General features: G+C 37.8%; 1 protein-coding gene across 4 annotated transcripts in view; it reads right to left on the bottom strand.

Annotated features, from left to right (window-relative positions):
* The window catches only part of CYRIB (CYFIP related Rac1 interactor B), a 95,573-nt gene that overhangs the window by 36,621 nt on the left and 39,142 nt on the right, over window positions 1-19,810 (bottom strand). For all 4 annotated transcript variants that reach the window (XM_053954672.1, XM_053954664.1, XM_053954680.1 and 1 more), the window contains exon 2: window positions 3,949-4,027. The gene's annotated coding sequence lies outside the window, so the exon portion shown is untranslated. The remainder of the gene's footprint in view (window positions 1-3,948; window positions 4,028-19,810) is intronic.

Raw genomic sequence — 19,810 nt, forward strand, 5'->3', positions numbered from 1 at the left:
ATTCAAAACTCACTTATTTTTAAACTATTCTATTAACTGTTGCAGCAGGACTACTACATGTAAAGGAAAGATATTCTGGAAGAGCTTAACACTGAATTCCACTTGATTACAGTAAAAAAATCTTGTCACTTATAATTTGCAGATTACTATGATCTTCATTCAAGGTTTAACTTATTTTACATCTACTGTGGGAAAAAAGACACCACATTATGTTTCCTCAGCATAGACAGATTATTCACATTGATAATACATACTATTAAACTTTAAAGAACACAGCATTGCATAAAAGCTTCAAACACCTCAATCTATTCCTGTGCTATTGCAGTGAGGCACATTAAACAAGCCCCAAGATGAAAAATACAGCAACTAAGTACAAGACAGCTCAGTTCAGCCTAAAACAAGCTATTCCTCTTTTTTGCCTTAGACACCACCATTAATGCAAAATAAATGCATGCTGGTAGAATATCAGTATCATGATCAGAATTTCTACCACATTATCTTGAGTGTCAAAATCACAACAAGTACTTAACCTCCACGTACTAAGAGCCATTTACACAAACCCACTTTCACATGGATGAGAAATCAATTCAAGAGGCTCTGCTGAATTTACAGAAAACCCTACAACAATATATTCGGTTTCAGTTGTCAGAAAGGCAATTTTTCTTAACATATTTGCATTCTATACCATCACTGTGGCAGATTATTCTTTTACTCCTGATGTTCCCACATCACCCTGCTGTTGGTATCTGGTGGGCTTTGCACTGAAAGCTTTAAGAAGTATTTGTAATGTCACCACTTTCTGTGTTGGTTACATAGGTTTCCTCAAACAAACAAACAAACCCTTCTGAAAGCAGCCATTAAAAGCTACACATTTATAAAACCTATTTCCTTGTTTAATAGAGGAAACATTTAGCACTGAGCAAAACAAAACAGAACCTAGCTTTATATTTCTTGCAGCATGTTTGATTTCATACAAATTTTCCCACCAGTCAAAATCAAACAGAATTCTGTAAACACATGGAATAGGGCCTTACTCAAATACAGTATCTCTTCTGCATGAGATCCTTCACTTCAAACCTTTTTTAGGCACACAGGTACGAGGACAACAAATTTTCCTGCTCTTTTTAAGTTTAACACATATTAAGGGATTTGCACGAAGAGACTCACATTGTTACAGGAGAAGTTTTACAGATTCTTCACAAGAGGAAGCAAAACATTTAAAGATGTGTCAGCCAGACAAATGTTACTCTCATAAGAGCTATACAAGCCACAACAAAGAGCTCTAAAAATTAATAAGAAAATGGCAGGTATGCATTTGCTTTCACTTTGTAAATGTAATACTGAAGGTGTTTTCATATTTATTAAAATTAGCATAAATGCAAAACCTGTTAATCCACCCACAATATCAAAGCAATATAAGTACTGGAACACAGACTTCACAACATGCTAATCAGTTTGTTCAAAACATCTCCCCATCATCACTACAGGGAAACAATTCTAAGTTGCATGGAAGGATTTTTAAATCTTCAAGCATGCAGACAAGTTCAAGCTGCATATAAGAGATAACACTACAATGAGAATGAATAATTATCAGAGATTATATGTGAAAGCAGAAGACAATTATCAAGATCTTTTCTGAACAACTGATACTCTCAAAAATAATTCCATACAAGTTAAGTTAGCATAATGAAAAAAAAAAACAGCTAATACAAGAAAAATAGGGCAAACACTGAAATGTTGCCCATCCTTCAGTGTCTGTGATAATGGACAGTTGAAATATCATAAGCAAAAGAAAATCACCACCTGGATAAAATGGGCATGCACATTCTACAACCATTTGGGCTAGTTTGCACCACATCAAGGACCAGCTGGGTTAGAATTTTTATCTTGGCACCAGTCATGCAAGACTCAGACACAGACACACTCTGCCCCAAGGGATGGAGCACCCACATGTCACATTCTCTTTTCAGCACGGTCCCAGAGCTGGGGGCCTGTGCTGAGAACCTGGGTCAGGTCTAAAACACAGTAGAGCTCAGCAGGGTCTCAGCTCCTGTCTTCCCAAAGGAAAGTGACTGCTGGAAACAGTGAAACCAAGTTTGTGCAGCACTACCCCAAGCTAAAAAAGACTTACTGATCCTAAAGGAAATACTGAATTAAGACAAATACTTTACCACAGCTGCACACAAAGAACTACTTCATAGAACTACCCAGTTTCACTCAGCATGACCATCCTGTTAAACTTCTCTATCCAAGAGAGATGGGGAGATGATGGGCTGGAAAAGGAAGCCAAAGTAGGGAAAAAGAAGACTTCAATTCTAGACTAATGAGCTTTTCAGTCTTCTGTACAGGGCAAGCTATGCACCCAAATTTAGTGAAACAGGCATTACTTATTCACATCATACACAATCGGAGTAAGTCAAAGTATTATGCTAAAAGTTACTATCAGATAATGATAATGTGGTTCAAAACTTATGTTTGGCACTACAGTGCATCTCAAACGGTGGCACACTACATGCCAGAGGCTTTTTCTCCTGTAAGCTGAAGGTCATACACTTTCAAACCCAGTATTTAGGAATGAGTCTCATATGTATTTTAGCTTCAGGAACTACAATTTTACAGGCAACAGAACTCTTGAAATTATCGCTCAGAAATAGCTGTACTATGAAAGTCATCTTTATACTAAAAAAAAAAAAAAAGACTAAAAAAGTCAAACTTTGTTTTTACTGTCATTCTGACAGTTGCACATTGCTGACTACTATAAGCTTTCAAAACTTTCCTATCATTAATGTAGGTGTGGCAGAGAAACCAAACCAAGTGTTTTAATATTCTCTACAACAGCTACACAAAAGAACTTTATAAAGTTATCCTTGACTGCTTATAAAATTTAGGCAAATTAACTGGCAAGTGAAGATTAACAAAGCATCTGTAAATGCTTAAGTCATGAAAGCTTAATGTTTTCTTATTGGCTAGGATGTGCTTCTTTCCATGTTTGTCCTTTAACCCAGCCACATCACCCCATTTGGGCAAAGAACCTTCTCTTGACACAAGTTTAATGAGCCCTGCAGCTCAAGTGGCAGCAGTAAACAGAAAGGTGAGAGCCAAGCTTTATGGAAGGTGTATAGTAAGGTATAATTACAGAGGAAAACTGCTACTTCATCTACAACATTAAGTATTTGAGAAGTGAGATGTAAATCTGGTACCCACTATCAATGTGCATATAATTTACCTATGTCAAGATATTCGTATGTCCTAAATTCTCAGGTTTCCTTGTGATTGCTATGTAATACTGTAGCTCGACATCTTCTTAACTTATGGGCTGGCAAACTGCTATTAAGTGGTCATAGCTCTTCACTGATGATCCTATTATTGTTCTGTACCTAAAAGCAGCCTGCACATGACTTGGTGTGTCTGGGAATCACAAGATATCCTTAGTTTTATTATCATACATTATTCTCAGTGAATATTAGGCCTCAACAAACACCCATTGAATAATTACAAGCATATTAATGGCAACTTCCAAAGCATCTGGACTTCTCTTAAGGCTTCCTTTTTTCTCTCTCCAGACTCTGAAGCAGTATATTTGAAGTTTCACTGTTTGCACTATCACACTTCAAATAATATTTATATAGAACACAGACACATTGTATTTGTCTCAGCTAAAAAGGCAAACAGACTGTGTCTAACATGTCATTACAGGAAAAAAACCAGTCTTTTTTCTTCTATTGAGAGAGCAGGAATTCAATCAATTTGTATTCCAATTTAAATACCCACATGCTATCCACTGCTACTGAGTCTTTTGTCTGGTGAGTTACAGACAGTTACGAAGAAAAAAATATTGCATGAACTACTTGCTTTCAACAGATCAAAATACTTTGTACTCCTTGGCCTAAAGTATTATGGAAAACAAAGAAATATTCTATAAGCAAAGAAACCCAAGCAAGTGTTTACCAGTTAGTAGTATCTTCTTGCAGTCTTAACAGAGAATTCCCTTCTTCAGATTCTTGATGCAGCAGCTCGTCCTCACAATCTGAAAGAACAGAAGAACCCCATTAAACATAAACAATACATGGTATTTCAATCACATAAACCAGTGCCAGGGGTAAATCAAAGTTAATCCTGCAGTGCCAAGGAACCTACATAATCCTTTAGGAATGCAAATGAGACATGCTGATTTCAAAAACACTCGGTGATTTTATGGAAGTGACATTACAAGCAAACAGAGAAGCATCCTTACAAACTCTTCTGTGAGTCAGTAAGGCTACTAGCTAGCCATGATCACAAGCATCAGAAATAGAGCATTGCATCTCAGCATTACCGAGTTAAGTTACATATAGTTACAGCAGAAAAAATAGAGCATTACATCTCTGCATTACGGAGCTGAGTTACACATAATTGCAGCAGAAAAAAGTAGGTCTCAGTTCAAGCTTTATTTACAGTGCCACATATACTGCACACAGGGAAAAGCACTTCACTGCTACAGTTTTCATCAGTTAAAGAAAATGCCACCAGTCGAAGTTTTTACCTATCTGAACTTCTCTAGGATTATTAGGATTTTCTGCTTCAAAGCTAAGTTTCTGGATTAGAAAAATCAGTATTTGTATGGTCAGACAAAACAGCATTTCCTATGGAAATGCAGCACTGAGATTTCCATTGCAAGCACTTGGAAGGTATTCCAGCTCACTTGGAGTAGATTTATATAGCAAGCAGCCTACCTTTTTTTAGTACAGTAACTGGATGATGAACTCCCCAGAAATGGTACCTTTCTGTTGTGGTGAAAGGTTCATAAGTCTTTTCCCTTTGGGATTTTGTAGGCTGCTTCTCCTTCAAGGATTTCAACTAATTTAAATACTTGAGTGTTGTCACTTAAACTGTTTCCAGTAAAACCACTGCTGCTCCTGCTTCAGGTATTCCTGGCACCAGAATCCTTCTTTTTAGTATCTCACATCTCAAAGTTTCTTTTAAAGAGTGATCTTCCCATTTTGTCCTCCAGTTCTCTTTCTGCATCTTAAAGCAAAGTCAAGCATATTCTGCAACACGTCTGTTTTTAGCACAAACTTGGTTTAGAAATATAAAATCTGTCATGTCATTTCAAATCCAGCTGAAGAGGCGTGAAATATTCAGCGTTAATTTGTATTTAATCAGCTATCAGCAGTTCCTCTTACATCAGGTAACCCTGATTAATGGGCATTTAACAAAAATATGTTGCTTTGCAGTTAAATTTATAATCACAAACACCATAACATTACTGATGTGTCCCAGCTTGGAGGGAAGAGGAAGAGTTATAAAGTATTGAGGCTGGGGAATGATTTTAGTCACCGTGAAAACTACCATCAAAAGATGCCACCCATTGCTTCCTGCCCTCTCTGCAAAGGAAAAACTTGCAACCTGAGGAGCACAGCTAGGAGAAAAGGAGGCAAGGTCTCTGAGATACTATGCCAAATATAATGGCCAAATAAAACCAAGGGATCCTATTCACAGCTACATTGAAGCAATAATTGCAACAGAGAGGTGAAAAACAAAACAAAAGAAAATTAATATTAACTAATGATAATTTTTGCCAATTTGTGTTAAGGCAGTACCTAAGATAAGCAACTGCCTGTAACTGCCTGTCAAGTTAATGTGTTAGTGTTTTGTTTTTTTTTTCCTACAAATGTTGTAAGAAGCACTATTTCTCTTTTTTGCAGAAGGGGAAATCTAAAAAAACCCAAAACACATTCACTCCATTAATGCATAGGCTTTGTTTAAACAATTGTTCCACCGCCGTATTCGGTCCCATGGACCTCTTGCCAGACAACTGTATAGGTTAACAATTATCTTATAAACTGAATGGAAGCCATAAGATCCTTTCATTCATGCTGCTTGGCAAGAGCTGAGCAGAGCAGTTCTATCACTGCCTACAGTACATAAGAGGATTGAAAGTCTTGCTGCTTGAGTGATCATTTAAGAAACTCAACAAGTTCCTTCAATACACTCAATCAAAAACACTTCCTTCTACCCTGCAGTATGAAAAGCTTCTTACTCAGTACCAAAAATGGATTTTTTTTCAAGCATGATTGATCATTTCATTAAACAGAAAAATTGTTATATTTCCGCTGTTCCACTGTCAGGACGCATAGCATCACGTTGACAAATTCAAATGATTAAATCTCCTTGTAACTACTGAAATCACAAGCAGGATTTTGGTTTACTGAAAGGAATATCTAAGCTCACTGGAGACTCTTCTACCCTCTCCAGTCCTTCACTGCTCCTGCTCCTGGATGCTCAGCATTTCCTGTGCTGTAGTTCCTCCTCCCTGACAACCCATTCCTGCAGACTGGCTTCAGGTGAAAAAGGGAAGCCAGTGCCAGCAGCAATAGCTTTGGGGCAATTCTGGATGGGAGAATCCCACCTGGCAGTGGATAGAAGAGATGATGGAAGCATCCAGAGAAGCACTGGAAGCACATCATCTGCCAGCATGGGGCAAAGAATTAAGCCTGGTGTGACAGGAGGAACTGGAGAGGAAAGAGGCTGCTGCACAGGAGCACTGGGCAGTACTGCACACAGAAAGGACAGGGTGCTGAAGTGGGAGCACATGCAGAAAAAGCAGCAGATAACGTTGCCCCTTTAGAAGATCTCTACAGCTCTCAAGGCAACAATTCCTTATGTATAATCTAGATTAATCCCATTCAGTTCATAAAACCTGTCAAGAGAGATTTTTTTTTTCTTTTTAAATAACTGATCCCCAAACTGTAATCTGTGGTATAAATAGCAGAGCTGAGAAAAAAACAAGTTAGCTGCCATCTTAGTTTACAGACAAGATTTGTTCACAAACTATTTTTTTTTAATTCAATAGACCTTTGTGGAGTAAATTAACACTGTTTCTTTGACAGGCTAATGAGAATAGCAGGTGAACAACAAAAGAATAAACTCATTCCCAGGAGATATCCTTCCCTGCCCTCCACACACTGTGCTGGCATAGCTTTGTAGGATGAGGAATTCAAAAGAAGGAAGCAGACAATAAACCTACTTGTTCCTGCTAAATTAGGGACACTTCACCTCTTGATGTAAGCGACCATCCCTTACTTCATTAGTTTTGTCACTTAAGGGGAAGGTGGAATTAGCACAGCACCTGATTAAATCTTGTTCTCCATACAAAATTCATGCTCAAGAAAACTATTAACCATAAAGATGCAAAAAAGCCTTCTGTGAATCGCACAGTGTTTGCTTTTCCCTAGAGTACATGTTTCAGCAGGCAGAGGCACAGCAAATGCTTCTCAAGCCTCCAAGTTTCACACTCATTTGAGCTAGAGGAAGAAAACTTCTGAGAAATTTATTAATGGCTATGTCCTCAGGAGTAAAGGGTAAAGCCACTAACACAGGGCTTAATTAGTTTTACTGAGGGATTCAGGGTACTCCATTCAAGACAGTTTGCTGAAATACTGCGGCAAAACAGGCAGTTATTGTCAGATATAGCAGTGTCCACATAGAACTAACTTCAAGTTAAATAATTTTGCAGTCTTTGCCACCATTAAAGCAAGACTGACACTTACAGCCCAGAAAAGGCCCGTGTCAGAACTGGCTACATGTCTTCACAAGCAGGTAACAGGAATGACTCAGGGCTGAGATGTAGAGGTCAGTCTGTCCTTAAATTCTGTCCAAACCTTCAACTGCTGACCCAATAGCCCACACTCCAATTCTCTGCCTTGCTCCAGTCAGACAATGGCATCCCAAGGGCACTACTGAAGTGACCATCTGGGGTGGCCTGAGATGCCATCTCATTTCCTCTTTATTTGGTAACCCACACAGCATCTTCAAAAGCCCAGACAAATGTAGATTTCACAACTTAACATACAGGCTATTTCAACTCAAAAGCTTTGTCTGAATTCCATTTAGGAATAATTCCACCTAGCCTGTATACCTAACACTGTTGTACAGATATGAACCACACTGCACACATCATCTTTGCCTGTGCTTGATATTGCTTAGTCCAAAACAGAAAGCACAGGAGAGACAGTAATGTGGATTTAAGGTGATGTATCCACCCTAACACAGATCACAACAGACTGCTAGACACAACAGCCCGTCCTAAGACATATCTGAAATGCAGAGTATACAAAATGAGCTGAAGAAAAAAATAAGCCAAAAAGATCCATAAAGATAACTAAGTGTCAGAAGGCTTATGGTAGCTTACAAACAATTCTGGTGTCAGACTAAGACAGCACACACACTGAGCAGTCAAAATAACCCCTGCAGAGCTTCTGGCAGGCTACTCTTCATAGTAAATAGCTATGCAAAAAAGAGGCAGAAAGCAACACAATCAGTGTCCTACAAAAACAGGAAAACATAAAAATACTAGAATTCACTAATAGGTCCACAGCAAGAATTGAGAATTTTATACCCCACTAAAATGATACAGACTACTTTTTCCCCTGTTGTAAAATGTAGGTGAACCCAGTGGGAAGAAATGATGATGTTTAACTTTAGTTTACAAGGCTGAATGATTTCTTTATTATAACTATGCTGTAATATATTAATATAGTATATAAAGGAAGATACTAAAATTACATACTTATTTTTCTAACTACTATATTTAACTAACTCACAACTTGTGACCTTCTTTTGAGAATCTAGACACTGGTGGATTTGATTGGCCATCAGGCTTAAACAATTCTCACCACAATCTAATCAAGCAATCACTCTAACCAAACAATTCTCTAAACACATTCTACATAGGAAAAACAAGGAGCAGAAATAGGAATTGTTTTCTTTCTCTCTGTGCAACTCTACAAAAATTTTTGAGGAAAAAAAGAAATCTGCTTACCACATCCCCCTTATGAACATATTTTGCTAAAACTTTAATTTTCAGTTGAAAGAGGAAGTTCTCCTGTGATTTGAGGAATTGGTAGTCTTAGAACTATTCAAAAATCCCCAGTTATTTACTTCTGCACAGCTAAGTAAGCTGTCATTCCTTTATTTCCAGGACAGAAATGAAACCAAGTGTTTAAGATCAAATAATTACACTAAAACTCAATAGTTTGAGCTTCAACTGTACATCAATAAAACTGATGCAAAGACACATTCCAAGGATAAAACTATTTGCCTCCAGAAACCTGCAGCTCTGCTTCTATGTAACACTGGAGCACTCTAGTGACACCCTGACTATTTTCAACACCAAAAGTATTCCTTTTCTTTCATTCATCAGAACAGCATGAGTTACAGACTTAAGCATGTTAGTCCTTACAGGTTTGAGCTGCAAAACCACTAACTATGGTTAAAAATGTACCTCCAGTATTTATTCATGTACTAGAAGCTAATTTTGTGAGTAAATTAGGATCATCCAGTTAACTAAGAGTTGTAAAGACAGAGATGGAAGACACACATAATCTTCCCTTGTCCCACAGCAAACATTTGGCAGAGGTTTAAAGTATTATCAGCCCAACACAATGTATTCTCTGAAGTGTAATTTACCAAATAGAACACTGACCAGCTTTTCCTCCAACAATTTCTCCAAAGTCATATAAAGGATTTCCAATTGTGAACACTTTCTCCTGTCTGCTGTATTGCAGTTTTCAAACACTGGATTTGGTATTTCAAGCTCAGTACTGTGGCACAATTTAGCAACTTCCCTTAAAAATACATGTTTTCAAAATAACTAAGTATTACAGAAGGACTGATTTTTAGTAGATTACTACCCTTATCACTTTTTGTTTTATTATTTATTAATTACAATTGGAAATAGTGTATGCTCCAATTCCAGTAGACTTTGCTCACACAGCAGCTAAACTGAAACTGCTAAATACTTATTCCATTTAGCCATACAATAAGCATATGCCTCTGTTTCAAAGACAAATGTGGAAGCAGTAAATATGCCAATCATTTGAATACTCTTATATTAGACAGGATTAAAGTTTAACTGTGAGCAGAGAAGAATACATTTGATGCCAGACTTGAAGTAACACGTTGAGTATTTTCTCCAGTTCCCTTTTGAAATGGAACTACTCTTCTGAGAGTGACTCAAGTCCTTAGAGTGACTCAACTCAGAGATGAAGAGGCAGGACACAGATGACATGTTCTCCAGATTAGTAATGGAGCAGGTTTCCATAGCAGGGTGAAAAGGGCAAGTATGTACAGATAGACTGAGACAGGACTAATCTTTTCCTATTTCTAATGAGAGGATGTTCTTGATAAATACAAAGGAGGACAATTAATTTCTTATCATATAACTTATAGAAACTTGGTCAGAAGTGCAGAGTCCTTGCAGAAAGTCTGATAATTCTTATAATGAATGTCAGGAGCAGTTCTTTTGTCTTAAAACATTTTTGCTATACAGAGAAACAGGCACAAAACACAACCTGGAATATTTCTTCATTGTCAAGTACAGATGCTATGAATTTTTTGACCTCAGATCTCAGTTAGTGTATGTTTTCTCCTTGGATACACAACAGCCAGCCAAGGCACTGAATAACATTACAGAAACCAGGAATTAACACATGGACTGATTGTGAGATCAGTCCTGTTTCTTCTACTACCTACAGAAGCACAATGAAAGAAGATCCTCATGTGAGCAGAGCCAGTGGACCAGTTCTGCTTTCTAAGAGTTTTAACTGTTACAGTTATGAGCAAGCTACACAAACTCTTCAATAAGTTAAGACTTGTAATTATAGGATAGAAATTGCATATCTTAACTGCAAGATCAGTTTAATTAAGATCTCCCTTGGACAGAGATCTGTCCTAAGCAAAGACTAAACACAAAAGACTTTCCCACTCTATAAAAATTCCTTCTCAACAGGCTCTGTTGTGCTTAGTCATTCCTGGATACACACCTGAAGCCCCTATTCATAACATGCCCCAGCTTCAGTGTCCTTCATATTCTTACTTAGAAAGTGTCCCAGCTTCAGCTGGGAGGGAGGCACAAGCCTGCCTCTCAGGTACATAATCAATTCAAGACTCCTTAAATAGAGCGTAGAGTCAGGTGTCCCTTCTACTCATCACTATGCCAACAAGTCTGTAATTTAAAAATTCTGAAGGGTGAAGACAGCCTAGGAAAGATGCTACAAAGCCCTTGCTCTGGGCAGTTGGTCAATATATCCTTCCCCCCCTATTTTATTATCAGCTGGATTTAGACATGCTTGTTATCTAGTCCACAGAGAGGCAGGCATTAGTTCCAGCTCTTAGTGATGTTTACAGTACCTAACTTTATCTGATGAGTAAATAGTTTAAGCTCTTAGCTTAAGCAGTCTGAATGATCTTTTTAGGATCCAATATTTATTAAAAAAAAATAAATAAATTGCAAAGTTTATGTTTGAGACCTTGAGTAGAAAGTCTCACCCTGAGAAGGTTGTCTACCGAATCTCAGATTTTACATCTGCTTACCAAGACATTAAAGGCAACTGGACTCCTCTATTTCTGCACAGGAAATCTGATGAATTTTCAAGCCATTCTTACACTCCCACATCCTCTCATTTAAGAATGCACTGATCTCAGTGCACAAGATCTTTGTTCAAAGGATACTTGTAGATGCCATCATCTCCAGAGGCATTTTTCCAACTTTTAATGTACAATGCAAGTTACAACCTCAGTCAAAACAGGAGCACAACAATTTTTTTCTATATTACCCTGTATTTGGAGTAACAAAGGAAGCATTTAAGAACAGGTTTTTTCTGCTTAAGCAAAATTACAGACTCCAATGTTTAAATATTCACACACATGCTCTAGAGATTGCAGCAAGGCAGTTAGTTAATGCTTTAAAATCAAACTTTACCCTTGAACAGAAGTCAAATAATAAGAAAACACAAAAAAAAAAAAAAAAAAACACCAAAAAACCCCTAATTTTTTATTTAGAGATGTGTCACACTACAAAGCTTTTCTGCTCTTCTGAGGCTAGAAAGACTTACTTAAGACTAAGAGATTCTGGAGAAACACTTTCCATGAAGAAATACAGCTACAAAACCCAACTTAAATACACACATGAAGAAAAGGAACTGTATTACACAAAACTGTGGAATCATGGCCAGCATAATTCTGGTAGACACAAAGTTGCTGTATTTAAGTAAAACTCCCAACAACAAACATGCATAGGTAGCAGCTTCCCTTCATCCTATTACCACTAATTTCAGGCAAATGCTGGTACATTCAACAAGAATATCATCAGTACAAGCACTTCAAGCATCCTGAAAAAAGTCCTCGGACCACCAACTTCAAGAGTATCACTGAAAACCAGGGATAAATTGTACTAGTATGTGTAACCAGACTTGAAATTACGGTGCCTGGCTTCTACAATCTCCAAATTTGGATCAAGGACTCCATCAAACCATGTGATAAGAGAGCTGCTCTACAGGCAGAGCGTGCTTTAGGCTGCTCTTCCATGAGAAACCCACAGGGCCCTTTACTGCACTGTTCAACCGGAGCACAGGAGTGCCACACACGAGGTTAATGTTCAACCAAACAAAAGGCAGAGGCTCCTGAGCTCCTCAGAAAGGCGGTTTTGGGAAGAGCATGACAGGAATTGTGTGCTGGAAGCCCAGCACAAGCTTGGAGAGAGGTACAAAGGGAAGCGCGTGCACGATCGATGTGTAACTTCCAGCAAGGAGCTGGATCCATCACGTGGTGCTGCAGTACTCATCTGTCCAAGGACTATGATTCAGTGCCTACAGGGTGTGTTGGATTTAGTACAGATGCAAAAATTAATTGCACACCATATATGTGTCTGGCTGCTGACAGAAGAAGGCTACACACATACACAATTAGGAGCACTCAGAAAAGTTAAATCATCTGCTCTAACAGAACTGACTGAGCCTTGTTGGCCTCGCTCAGTGCAACTACAGAAAGCTCCCATATCTCTCTCAGAAGTAGTCTCAGAATAAGTAAAGCTAGTTAACTTTCACAATGTTTAGTTTGAGGGTCACCATGCCTAGCATGGGCTAAAACAAACATTACCTACTATGGAATTCTTTGTATTGCCATTCATGAACTCACACAATTTATCAGGGACATCTCATGTGGCAAAGACACTGCCAAAGAACTGGATGATTTATGGGTGTTCTTATAGCAGAAATCTCTTATAGAAGGACCTTTCCAACAACAGACATTTTCCAGCAATCTCTGAATACTGGAATGTGACAAAAACAAGACAGAGGAAGTAAGAAGACTTACATAATGATAAATCTTGTTAATAAAGATATGTTATCACTGTGGCTGAACTAGAAAATTTCTTTTGCCTAATGGTGTTGTCATAAGCACCAAAGAAAGCTCACTAACAAATGGAGGGCAAACTTCACAAAGAGCAGTGCAAAACCCCTTTGCATGAACAAGAGATTTCCAGTAGCTTCCTTGTCTTTAAATAAAAAATAATCTGGTTTTCAATAATTTAGTAACAAGACAAATATTAACTTATTCATTGTCGTATCATTCAAATCTAGAAATGGATGTTGGCCTTCTGGACCTCCATCTAATTTTTGTGCAAATTGTTATTTTCTTAAAAATACAAGTATCAGCAACAACAGTATTAAAAACAAAGCCACCAACAATGACTAAGATCTTCCAAGTTTGAAAGTACGAAAAGGTTTCACTTGGATGTATTTTCAGTTAATGTATCACTGCAGAGAAACTAAAGGAGTCCCATATCCTATTACTAACTTTGCTTCTATTGTATAAACATGTTTTATGAGGAGTCATTCAGCTACGGAAACTCAGTGCAGTTGCTGCAGTAACTAGAGAAGCATGCATTTGATCCCTGTTTTTTACTACGACTTCCTATTTGCTTCCAGGTAATTAACACTGCCATACCTCGGTTCCTTATCTTATCTTCCTTCATGATAAGGCCAAACATTCAATACTAAGAAGAGAAGGACTTTAGCCAGGTGTGTTGCCTTTGAATTCTGCTGCAGCAGGAGCTGGTAAGGACCGCAATGGATAAAGGCAAAAAGCTTAGAAGAGGCTGTTCAGTGACTCTCCAGGCAGCCAGTGAAGATACTCTGCGTGAAGCACACATGCAGAATACCTCCAAAATCTCTGCACTACATCACATTACACACAGAAGTTGCTGAAGCAGTACAGACTCCAAAAATCAGATACTGCATTCCTATCCAGCAAAGATATTAATGTTAAACTCTCATCCATCAGCCTCAAAAATAATGGAAAGTTAGTGTTTTACTGCTGAAAACTTGAGCTTCTTAAGCCTTTAAGTTAAGGCCCTACAGACAGTAAGAAGTTAACTAATCATTTGAGACAGCCTAGTCTAATCCTGGACATAAACAGTAACTTCACTTCAAATATGCATGCTATAGTTCAAAAAAATCTTTTACTAAGACTATTTTCAATTATAAAATCATTCAAGCATTCCAAACTGCTGATCACAAAAATAATTTAAAAAAAAAAAAAGGAAAAGATGCACATGTCAAACAACATGCTTGAGGGGAAAAAAGTTCCATCCAGATCAATCAACTGGCTACTGCTGGATTATCAGAGAGCAATGACATAAGATGTCCTGTAGTTAGAACACACTTCTTAAAAAAATAATACTGAACCTACACTGGGACAATTTCCTAAGATGAAAAATGAGTGTAAATGTACAATTTGCATTTTAGTATGTGCATTTAATTTACAGAATAAGCTGCTCCCATGGAAGAAGCCTTCGAGCAAAAGAAATTTTGCTCAGACCATTAACAAGATCCACAATTTCTATCCTCTCTCATACAACAAGAGTCTATAACAAGTCTATAGAACAAGTGAAGAATAAACCACACCTGGAAATTAAAACCAGCTTTTTGTTTTGCTAGTCAGCCAGACTATCCTCCATGATCATGAACACCATGCTTATGACAAGACAGAGAAGCCATTAAGCAGTTCATGAGACCATGAAAAATGTTCTCAAGAACAAGGAAACAATGATAGTTCAGAAAGGTGGCATCTCTAACTCTGGTTCCGTGTCACATTCCTAACAGATAGCAGAGTGCATGAGCAGCTACACTTCCTCTACCTAGTTTGAAACCAGCAAATACAACATATCACAAGAGAAGATACAAAACCTGTAACTTCAGGCGCACAGACCTTGCCTTAAAAGGTATCACATCCTGTTAATACCAGAATACAACAATAACAAGAACAAATTCACTGAGGAAACCTCGTATTTGAGGCAGTTTCTGGAGCCTCATGTGCTGCCTTTGTGCGCACACATGGCACCACAAGAACAACACTTGGTAGGAAATTAAACTCTCTGGAAATGTCTTCCTTACCTTAAACTCTTGTACACACTAGCAAAATTTTGATTATCATAAGGAATTATCCAACAGTATTTTACAGACTTTTAGTGTCTTCCACCAAGCACTCTGCCTGGAATGGGAAAGAGCTGCTTCAGCACTCACTTATGTCAAGGATCACTGTTCCAAAAAGGTACATTGGGGTAGTGCCAAGCCACTGAAGCAGATTTATTTCAGAAAACAGAGCTATAACTTTTCTACTAGACAATAAAAGCTACTGCTTAAAGGCAGTGATTCTCAACCTCCTTCCAACTGCAGCTCTTTCTACTTTTTGTCATAATAATCCCTAACTCTGCCAGCCCAAAGGCAGAACACTGACTTTACTTCCTCTGAGATGTGTCACTGCAAGAGCAGGGGAATGGCAAACAAGATCATTCCTCAGCACACAAACTCAAGCAGAATTACATCACACACAGAGTGACATGGAAGTTCAAAAGATACCCAAGGTGAAAAGAATTCTACTTAAGACCAGGTAGGGACAAAAAAGAAGTGGGGGACAGAAAAAGAGACACAGCCAGAAACCAGCCCATAGATGGCTACACCCGATCCATTCTACTCTTCAGAATGCTGCTGTTAATGGGAACTTTTCACTATAGTCACTGCACTCTGGGTTTCCACAAAGCTGCTGTCTTGCACCCACAAAAGAAGGACAGCTCTAGAATTTCTGGTTTAAATTAATATTTCATACCATCAATTTTATGACTGTCAAAGCTTTCCATTGCAAGTCCTAGTAAGTAAATAAAATGCTTAAAGACAGGATATACATTTCACATCTTAAACTACTATTTTTTACACTACTTCTGCTTACAATGGGAAAATATGTGAGACAAAGAACCCTAAACATCATGCACTCTTTACATAAAAACTTCTCTAAATTACACTCAGCCACATCAGTACCCTTCCTAAGTTAACACAGAGAAACATGCTCTACAGAGAGCAACATAACAGTCTATAGTGTTTTAACCCAAATCTATTGTTACCTTTCATCAGAAATCAGAGCTTCACAAAAGTTTTCTTAACTATGAAATCTTCTGAAAGCTTGAGTATTAATACTGCTTTAATACATTCTATCACCTATGTGACTGTTCATGACTTTGGATCTGCCATCAAGCTGCCTGCTCCCTCACCCTCAACAGGCTTCTCTGTTGTGCAAGCATTGTTATCAGGCACATTCAAATCAGTAAAGCACTCAAGTGTTGCAACACAGTTTAAAGTCAACACCATAAACACCATTCCCAACATGCAAATTCATAGCTTTCAGCCTTCTCCTTAGTGTGCTGAAGAATAAAAAACTTACTTTTGGCCTGTTTACTCTTTAAAAATGCCTAGCTGGATATTTAATACAAAATGAGCACTTCTGAAATGACCAACTCTTAAGACTTTGCTTCTGCTTTCAAAAATTCTAACCAAGTCTACTTTTCCCTATTTATAGAATTGGTACTCAGAAGCTAAAATTAAAGAGCAAGCTACTCCACATCCACAGCTTAGTTAAGAAAGACAAAGAAAAAGGTCCTTCTCCTACTTGAGGAGAAGAGACCAGGCCAAATAGAAAAAGCCTGGGAGAAATCTCTGCATATGGAAGCAAGTCCCTGGGCAAATTATTCAAATATGAATAAACTTTGCACTTACCTGAAGGGAAAATGAAGAAGTATCTGCAGCTACCAGCCTTATTCTTATAAATCTCTTAACTCGCAACTACTCCAAACATTAATTTTTCCACCTGCAGTGTATCACTGTTAAGAGCAAGCAGGCTTTAAGCCTACCTCTGTTACTTGACTAAAAGGGGAAGTTAAGCAAATCCTAATATCTGTTCAGTCTAGATTAATGTACTGTTAAAGATTCTTTAATTTACACTGTCTCTAGATAGCTATAATTACAAAGAAGTGCAGAAGAGTATTCTTAATTGGAACAGAAGTCTTGGCAGTTTGTTCTTTTCCATGGCAGAAAAGAGATAAAAATCAAGGTATGCCATTACTGGATGCTTTCAGTGAGGAGATAGCATACAAACTGTTAAGGCAATTTTGTGGTACATATATGAACAGGCAAAGAAAAAGGATGAATTTAATAAATACCTCCTTGTAGGTGAAGGGAGCCTCCCATTATATTCAAAAGTACACGCAGAAGTAATATTAAACTGGCACAACTGTACAGAATTCAAAGACAGGCATCAGGGCAATCAATCTCATGTTACCCCTGAATCACTCTGACAGTGAAGATTACTTGAGACAAAGATCACAGGATTAAATTTATCTCCAAATTTTTATTTAAAGCATTTGTCTTCACAACTGTGATGGGAGGATATCCTACAAAAGGTATTTGCAAGACAGTAAGTGGCTTCTACCTTGAAGATCTGTTCTGTCATCAGACCTGAAAATGCCCACTTCTTCTCTCAACAAAAATAAGGTCAGCTGGCCTGAAAAAACAGCTTTTTCTTTCTTTGAAAAAACATCTAAAAGCAGGAAGGATGGTAGAATTTCTTAGGACAGTTACAGACACAACGCATTCAGGTCCCCACAAGTAACTTGTCACTGACAACCATTTACTGAAATTGGATTAGTAAGAATTATTGTTACTTCTTTACAAGCCTGATACTGTCAGAGGAAAAGCCTTGAGATAGAAGGTTTTGAGACTAAAAACCACTGACATTGAAAATGGACATAATGAACTATAAACTCTCAACAGAACTAATACAGATTTATTTAAGCTTAGAAGGAGCAAGTGGACAGAGGTAGTGGTAGGAAGCAATATTAACCACTTTATCACCAGCCCCCATTATCTCCCAGGGGAGACAGGAAGACATGTTTTTAATTGCTGTACTGCACAGAAAGGTTAGCTCTGAGAAAGCAGGAAATTAAAAAAAAAAATATATAAAGATCAGGAGGGGGGAAGGCTGTCATGCCAGAAACACAGTTAAAGCCATGCTGTAAATGATGTTAACTGGTTCCAAGAAAGCAGCTGTAGTTATGGGTTATGTAGCAGCCTGTCTTTACACCAAAGTCAAAATTCCATCAATGTCTGTGTCACAACAGAGGAGTTCTGCCTGTCAAGTACTTGCAGGATTTAATATCTGTATACACTTACACCTTTCCACCACCTAACCATTAAAAACAATCTCAACTTTCTTGTTTACAGATTAGAGTTAAAACTGTACCTTTCATCAACCACCTTTAATTCCAAAGGCATTGCCATTCACACCAATGTTTCAGCCTAACTCCAATCCCAAACACACACAGCCCTTGATACAAAAAGCGTGACAGTCAGTCAACATGCTACAGTTACATACTCAAACAGATTTCAGTTTTACTGTTCATGATTATTCAACAAAATTCCTCCCAACTCCTAAGAATAAATCAAGGTTTCTTTCCCATTGACTTTACTCTTTGAAGACTACAACACCACAGAGACTGCCAGGTACTCAGAAATTCCCCACAGAAGTCAGCTCTGTCACCATGAACACTTACATAGTGAGACTGTCTTATCTTCTGAGTTTACACACCAGAGATTTATTATCAGTTGAGTTTTAGTTTGGTTTCTCTTCTCTTTTTTCTAACCTTCATATCTATCTAACCTATCTATTTTCTAACCTATCTTTCATATAGTTGAGCCTAGACCTCCTACTTATCATCACTTCAAGCTGTATCATGGGAAGAAAAATACAGCCCATTCTCATGAGATAGTTTTATATGTGGATGTCTAAAGTAAGTTCTAACCAAGTGGTGCTTAATGGATACTGAGATAAAAAGAAGGAAAAAGTATTTTTTCCTTGTACAACATAGAAAACAGCAAAAAGAATTTGCTGATATTTGTAATTTTTTTTTTTTCATTTCCCCAGACACCTTTTGCAGGACTGTGCCAGTTACTTCAACAGTAGCCAGAAAAATGTGCTGCTGTGCAATTGGGACAGCCATAATTTCCTGCTCATCTTTACACACGCGCACAAAAAGCTGCTACTCAGCAATCAAAATCCATGTAAGTTGAAAAGAAGTCACACAAAAATACTGCCAAATTACTGTTTCAGTTACATGCACAATTTATATCAGTTTTATACTAAGATACAGTTTAGAGTTTGTGTTTCTTTGTGAATATGACACAACTACAAAGACTGTGATTCCCAATTTTATTTAAACAGAACAGTCTGTCAGCACTATCTGGGAGAACAGTACTTAACACAAATTTGCTGTGAGACAACAGGATAGTAAACCAAGGTCTTAAATAATGGCTACAGTGCAGAGACATGGCACATTTGGAACAGATTTCTGAAAGGATCAGAAGTACAGCATTGGTTTGAAAGAAATCTGATCCTGGAAGGATGTCCTGCTTAACTTCTTGGTAGAACTTATGTTTAACATGAAATGCAAATCAACAAAATCTTGGATCTTTAGGATATTCCACAACTGCCAGCATTACATATGCCTACAGTTTCCCAGGCTACTTTCCCTGGCAGCTCAGAGAATATATAAAGCATAATGAGTATGAGTTAAACTCTAGCTTTCCTTGACAACATGTTATTGACTGCCTCTGATGGACTTCAGATTAGGCCAAACTGTTCATTTTTAGCTGCAGAAAAGTTAATT

Source organism: Vidua chalybeata, chromosome 1 (assembly GCF_026979565.1).
Source record: "Vidua chalybeata isolate OUT-0048 chromosome 1, bVidCha1 merged haplotype, whole genome shotgun sequence".
NCBI classification, from domain to species: domain Eukaryota; kingdom Metazoa; phylum Chordata; class Aves; order Passeriformes; family Viduidae; genus Vidua; species Vidua chalybeata.